We start from the raw sequence: 7,500 nt of genomic DNA on the forward strand, positions 1-7,500 counted from the left end.
TTACTATGAGAGAAGAAATAGTATATGCCGGTGGTTCGCGTGTGTAGGCTCTATACGAAATTGCGATTCAAGAGAGTAGGAAAAGACGCGATGAACCACGATTTCCGTGCGTCTTACGTCTCTCGACGATGGGACGATCCACGCGAAGAGTTGTTACGTGCTCGCGCGAGGTGCGATAGCGTCGATTCGCTTTTCTGTACGGGGAGAAATAGAACGATGAGCTGACTTATCGGGTCTTCGTTGGAATTACCGTCGCTGGCATTGTAAACTCCAGATGACCTTGTGATTCCTTCGTCGGGCACTGGTAAAGGGTGGCGATGATTCGTTCTATAATAGAAATACCCGTCGTAGCGTTTCGGCCTAGTCACCCGCCACGAAACACTCTCTCGTCGTGGAATCCCCGCGTCGGAGAGTAAAACGCCGAAGGCTTACTTATGAAACTTACGTCTCTCGACGATGGGACGATCCACGCGAAGAGTTGTTACGTGCACGCGTATGGTGCGATTGCGTCGATTCGCTTTTCTGTACGGGGAGCAATAGAACGTTGAGTTGACTTATCGGGTCTTCGTTGGAATTACCGTCGCTGGCATTGTAAACTCCAGATGACCTTGTGATTCCTTCGTCGGGCACTGGTAAAGGGTGGCGATGATGCGTTCTATAATAGAAATACCCGTCGTAGCGTTTCTTCCGAGTCAACCCGCTCACGAAACACTCTCTCGTCGTGGAATCCCCGCGTCGGAGAGTAAAACGCGAATTCATAGTATGGAAACTTACGTCTCTCGACGATGGGACGATCCACGCGAAGAGTTGTTACGTGCACGCGTATGGTGCGATTGCGTCGATTCGCTTTTCTGTACGGGGAGTAATAGAACGTTGAGTTGACTTATCGGGTCTTCGTTGGAATTACCGTCGCTGGCATTGTAAACTCCAGATGACCTTGTGATTCCTTCGTCGGGCACTGGTAAAGGGTGGCGATGATGCGTTCTATAATAGAAATACCCGTCGTAGCGTTTCTTCCGAGTCAACCCGCTCACGAAACTCTCTCTCGTCGTGGAATCCCCGCGTCGGAGAGTAAAACGCGAATTCATACTATGAAAACTTACGTCTCTCGACGATGGGACGATCCACGCGAAGAGTTGTTTACGTGCACGCGTATGGTGCGATTGCGTCGATTCGCTTTTCTGTACGGGGAGAAATAGAACGTTGAGTTGACTTATCGGGTCTTCGTTGGAATTACCGTCGCTGGCATTGTAAACTCCAGATGACCTTGTGATTCCTTCGTCGGGCACTGGTAAAGGGTGGCGATGATGCGTTCTATAATAGAAATACCCGTCGTAGCGTTTCTTCCGAGTCAACCCGCTCACGAAACTCTCTCTCTCGTCGTGGAATCCCCGCGTCGGAGAGTAAAACGCCGAAGGCTTACTATGAAACTTACGTCTCTCGACGATGGGACGATCCACGCGAAGAGTTGTTACGTGCACGCGTATGGTGCGATTGCGTCGATTCGCTTTTCTGTACGGGGAGTAATAGAACGTTGAGTTGACTTATCGGGTCTTCGTTGGAATTACCGTCGCTGGCATTGTAAACTCCAGATGACCTTGTGATTCCTTCGTCGGGCACTGGTAAAGGGTGGCGATGATTCGTTCTATAATAGAAATACCCGTCGTAGCGTTTCTTCCGAGTCAACCCGCTCACGAAACTCTCTCTCGTCGTGGAATCCCCGCGTCGGAGAGTAAAACGCGAATTCATAGTATGGAAACTTACGTCTCTCGACGATGGGACGATCCACGCGAAGAGTTGTTACGTGCACGCGTATGGTGCGATTGCGTCGATTCGCTTTTCTGTACGGGGAGCAATAGAACGTTGAGTTGACTTATCGGGTCTTCGTTGGAATTACCGTCGCTGGCATTGTAAACTCCAGATGACCTTGTGATTCCTTCGTCGGGCACTGGTAAAGGGTGGCGATGATTCGTTCTATAATAGAAATACCCGTCGTAGCGTTTCTTCCGAGTCAACCCGCTCACGAAACTCTCTCTCGTCGTGGAATCCCCGCGTCGGAGAGTAAAACGCGAATTCATACTATGAAAACTTACGTCTCTCGACGATGGGACGATCCACGCGAAGAGTTGTTTACGTGCACGCGTATGGTGCGATTGCGTCGATTCGCTTTTCTGTACGGGGAGAAATAGAACGTTGAGTTGACTTATCGGGTCTTCGTTGGAATTACCGTCGCTGGCATTGTAAACTCCAGATGACCTTGTGATTCCTTCGTCGGGCACTGGTAAAGGGTGGCGATGATGCGTTCTACAATAGAAATACCCGTCGTAGCGTTTCTTCCGAGTCAACCCGCTCACGAAACTCTCTCTCGTCGTGGAATCCCCGCGTCGGAGGGTAAAACGCGATATATAATAGTATATGCCAGTGGTTCGCGCGCGTCGTCTCTGAGATACGCGGTCGACAGAGTTCCGAAAACACGTGATGTGCCACGATTTCCGTGCGTCTTACATCTTTCGACGATGGGACGATCCACGCGAAGAGAACGTTCGTGCTTGCGTGAGGTGCAACAGCGTCGATTCGCTTTTCTGTACGGGGAGAAATAGAACGTTGAGTTGACTTATCGGGTCTTCGTTGGAATTACCGTCGCTGGCATTGTAAACTCCAGATGACCTTGTGATTCCTTCGTCGGGCACTGGTAAAGGGTGGCGATGATTCGTTCTATAATAGTAATACCCGTCGTAGCGTTTCGACCGATGTCACCCGCCACGAAAGTCTCTCTCGACGTGGAAACCCCGCGCCGAAGAGTAAACGCGAAGGCTTACCATACGAAAGAAAACGGTATTATACGCCTGTGGTATGTGCGTCTCGGCTCTGTGATACGCGATCGGCAGAGTTACAAAAAAACGTTGATGGGCCACGATTTCCGTGCGTCTTACATCTTTCGACGATGGGACGATCCACGCGAAGAGTAGTTACGTGCTCGCGCGAGGTGCGATAGCGTCGATTCGCTTTTCTGTACGGGGAGAAATAGAACGATGAGTTGACTTATCGGGTCTTCGTTGGAATTACCGTCGCTGGCATTGTAAACTCCAGATGACCTTGTGATTCCTTCGTCGGGCACTGGTAAAGGGTGGCGATGATTCGTTCTATAATAGAAATACCCGTCGTAGCGATTCGGCCGAGTCACCCGCCACGAAACTCTCTCTCGTCGTGGAATCCCCATGTCGGAGAGTAAAACGCGAAGGCTAACTATATAAGAAATATATAGTATTATTTATGCCTGTGGTTCTCCGTTTGCCCTACTCTCAAATACGCGACTCGGAGAGTTACGAATAATCGTGATGGACCACGATTTCTGTACGTCTTACATCTTTCGACGATGGGACGATCCACGCGAAGAGATCATTCCTGCTTGCGTGAGGTGCGATAGCGCCGATTCGCTTTTCTGTACGGGGAGAAATAGAACGATGAGTTGACTTATCGGGTCTTCGTTGGAATTACCGTCGCTGGCATTGTAAACTCCAGATGACCTTGTGATTCCTTCGTCGGGCACTGGTAAAGGGTGGCGATGATTCGTTCTATAATAGAAATACCCGTCGTAGCGATTCGGCCGTGTCACCCGCCACGAAAATCTCTCTCGTCGTGGAATCCCCGCGTCGTAGAGTAAACGCGAAGGCTTGCTATAGAAGACTATAGTTTATACGCCTGTGGTTCACCGGTTGCCTGCTCTCCGGGGTACGCGATCGCGCAGGAGTTACGGAAGAACTTGATGGGCCACGATCTCCAAGCGGCTATATCTTTCGACGATGGGACGATTCACGCGAAGAGAACGTTCGTGCATGCGTGAGGTGCGATAGCGTTGATTCGCTTGTCTGTACGGGGAGAAATAGAACGATGAGTTGACTTATCGGGTCTTCGTTGGAATTACCGTCGCTGGCATTGTAAACTCCAGATGACCTTGTGATTCCTTCGTCGGGCACTGGTAAAGGGTGGCGATGATTCGTTCTATAATAGAAATACCCGTCGTAGCGATTCGGCCGAGTCACCCGCCACGAAACTGTCTCTCTTTCGTCGTGGAAACCCCGCGTCGGAGAGTAAAACGCGCGAAGGCTGTGACTGTAACATATATATATATATATACACAGTATACAATGCCTGTGGTTTTTGCGCGTGTCGGCTCTTCGGTATACGCGATCGGCCAGAGTTACGGAGGGACGGTGAAGCGCACGAGAAATTGAAACGGCCGCACGATTGGAACCGAGCAACCGTCGAACATTGTTTCGCGACGTTTCCATAATGCGTTTTCGTTTCGCTCGCATACCGCTTCTTTTCCCCTAGTCTCTGAGACGCGTTTTCGAGCCGTTCTTCTACTATCGATTCTCGTAGAGAGAAGGGACCGGGTAGTCTGGAAGTGGAACCCGCATCTTGCGTGTACCGTACACGGAATTGAGAGGACCGGCCGTGAAGCTCGTTTTAAAGCCGTGCGTCTGACACCCAACTCTTGCGCGCCAATTTCGCGGCAAGAGATAATATGGGACGAATGACCGGCAAAGAGCCAGCTGTGAAGTCTGTTTTTTTAATCGAATCCGTGGACGTGTGTATGCCGTAGCGTCGCTCGTCGTGTTCGTTCATGGTCGTTCCGAGAGAAAGAACGAAAGCGGTAACGAAGGGACCGGCCGTGAAGCTCGTTTTAAAGCCGCGCGTCTGACACCCAACTCTTGCGCGCCAATTTCGCGGCAAGAGATAACATGGGACGAATGACCGGCAAAGAGCCAGCTGTGAAGTCTTTTTTCATTATTTGCTTTCAATCGATCGATCGGTACGATTCGTGCAACGTTTCGCGCGATGCGACGCGAAAACATGCGCGCAACAATAGATGCGTCTGATCGGAAGAACGCGAGGGTCGACTGCACGCGATGGATTCAGTATCGGGTAGGATACAAAATATATCCCCGTCGTTTCCACGCGTGCGAGTCTTCTGCGTCTTTCGCGGGTTTTTGAATGCACTATACGCCCGGAACGTCGAGAAATATATACATATTACTTGAACGTTTTTCGTCTCGAAAGGCTTCGGTGTCGTCTCCAAGGCGACGCCTGAATCTCCTTCGCGCGCTGGTCGGAGATTCAGGTATCAACTTTTATCTTCTCTTTGAAAGAAGAGAGATATTAGGTCGAACAAGTGAGAATAAAATTATATATGTGAAATATAAAATTTATACGATTACCCTGAACGGTGGATCACTTGGCTCGTGGGTCGATGAAGAACGCAGCTAATTGCGCGTCAACGTGTGAACTGCAGGACACATGAACATCGACATTTCGAACGCACATTGCGGTCCACGGATACAATTCCTGGACCACGCCTGGCTGAGGGTCGTTTACGTACCATACACTGCTTGCGTAGCTCTGTCAAATCCCCGCCGTCGTTCACCTCTTCGGATCGAACGTTTTTTTACCGAAGGGCGCAAAGAACGTCTCTGAGTCGGGTTAAGAGAAGGATGCTACGTACGAGCGAACGATGGGTGTCTCGTCGGCGTTTGTCGCGGACACGCGAAAATTCTGTGAATTTCACGGACAGTGTACGTTCTAGTTGTTGCAAAACGATCGGAATCGTTTGTATGGACTCGCGTGAGTGTTCGCGGCGTCGTGCGTCGTTCAATTACGACCGCCCGCGGATACCGCTCCACTGCGATATGGATCTGAGCGACAACTTTTTCGGCTGTTCGTGAGATGAACGGTTTCGTGTGTTTAGAAAAATTTTTTTTCCCGCGCTCCCGACGTCACCTGAAATGATGCGTCAGAGGTGAAAGAAAATATTAAGAAGTCGAGAGAGAGAGACTACACACGTTTTATTCATATTTTGTATACCGTGCGTGAGACGGATGTGCACGACACGTCGTATGTCGGTATATTACCGACTGGCCCCAGGGAGATTGTTTTCTTCCTCTCTTACGAATGAGATGTACGTTTCGGAGGATCGTCGTTACCGAAACACACGGCAAAACGAGACTTCTCGCAGCAGAACCTTTATACACAATACACATCGACTCTTTTTACCCCGAGAGAGAGAGAAAAGGTGTATTTCTTTTTTTTATTTTTCGAATTCGACGCACGAACGCTTTGACGACTGGAGAAAAACACGGTGTGTGTTAAAATCGTGCGGGACGAGCATGCGTATTCGTAACGGGTCGAATAGTTCTTATTCCCCGTCGTCGCGTGTCCTCGCTGGACCACCACCGTGCGCTTCCGCCACGTTCAGTTGAATTTCGAAATATATATATATAAAAAGAATCACCATATACTCTCTTTCGGGAGGTGTATTTTTATCGGTTTCTGCTATAGAGAAGAGACGGAGATCGTGTTGTGAGGTGTAACGTTTCTGTATCCCCGTTTCGGAGGATCGTCGTTATCGGCGGAACACACGTCAAAACGAGACTTCTCGCAGAACCTTTATACACAATACACATCGACTCTTTTACCCCGAGAGAGAGAAAAGGTGTTTTTCTTTTTTTTTTATTTTTCGAATTCGACGCACGAACGCTTTGACGACTGGAGAAAAACACGGTGTGTGTTAAAATCGTGCGGGACGAGCATGCGTATTCGTAACGGGTCGAATAGTTCTTATTCCCCGTCGTCGCGTGTCCTCGCTGGACCACCACCGTGCGCTTCCGCCACGTTCAGTTGTATTTCGAAATATATATATATAAAAAGAATCACCATATACTCTCTTTCGGGAGGTGTATTTTTATCGGTTTCTGCTATAGAGAAGAGACGGACGATCGTGTGTGACACCACGTGGTAACGTTTCCGTATCCCCGTAAAATACGTTTATCTTTTCTCGTAGAAAAGAGAGAGGAAGAGGCAGGAGCTCCTCTTTGGCGAGGCTTTCGAACGTCGCGTCCCGTCCGCCGGAATATAATGATATAAATATATAACCGCCGCCGACTTTGTGCGAAAGCGTTGAAACGAACGCGTCGGTCGCCCCATGGTGTGTGTTTGTCGTGTCTTCTTTTCCTCTTCTGCACTTCTCTTCACTGTCGATCGCGAGACCGCGCGAGATCCGCTTCGGTCGTCCAGTCCCCGAAAATTCTTCTCGGACGGGCGTTAAAGTTAACCGGAGCGCGAGATCGTCTAGCGAGAGTCTTTTTCGCGATCGAGTAAAATGTGATAGAAGAAGGAGAAGAGTGTAAAAAGAGAATATAGACACGCGACGCAGCAGAGACCACTGGTGAGGCGCATAAGACGCGTTCGCGAACGATTTTTCGCGACGATACGGAGTCGCGCGTGTCGCGGTATATTTATCATTTATATACGTTATAATATGAATATTGTTGTGTTCGAACGCACTCTCCTCTAGACTTTGTTTTTTTTGCCTTTGAGCGATTTTTATGAAATTCGATTGAATTTTCATACAATTCACGTTCACGACGACCTCAGAGTAGGCGAGATTACCCGCTGAATTTAAGCATATTACTAAGCGGAGGAAAAGAAACTAACAAGGAT

The 7,500-nt window shown here is 49.2% G+C and overlaps 1 non-coding gene and 1 pseudogene across 1 annotated transcript; both read left to right on the plus strand.

Moving 5' to 3' along the window:
• Positions 1-5,219: 5,219 nt before the first annotated feature.
• LOC143175374 (5.8S ribosomal RNA) lies at positions 5,220-5,374 on the plus strand. The gene has a single exon (XR_013000181.1). It is a non-coding gene; the product is annotated as a 5.8S ribosomal RNA (ribosomal RNA).
• A 2,051-nt stretch (positions 5,375-7,425) lies between these two features.
• Positions 7,426-7,500, plus strand: part of LOC143175376 (large subunit ribosomal RNA) — an 8,235-nt pseudogene continuing 8,160 nt past the window's right edge.

This window comes from Nomia melanderi, unplaced genomic scaffold (genome assembly GCF_051020985.1).
Source record: "Nomia melanderi isolate GNS246 unplaced genomic scaffold, iyNomMela1 scaffold0066, whole genome shotgun sequence".
NCBI lineage: Eukaryota > Metazoa > Arthropoda > Insecta > Hymenoptera > Halictidae > Nomia > Nomia melanderi.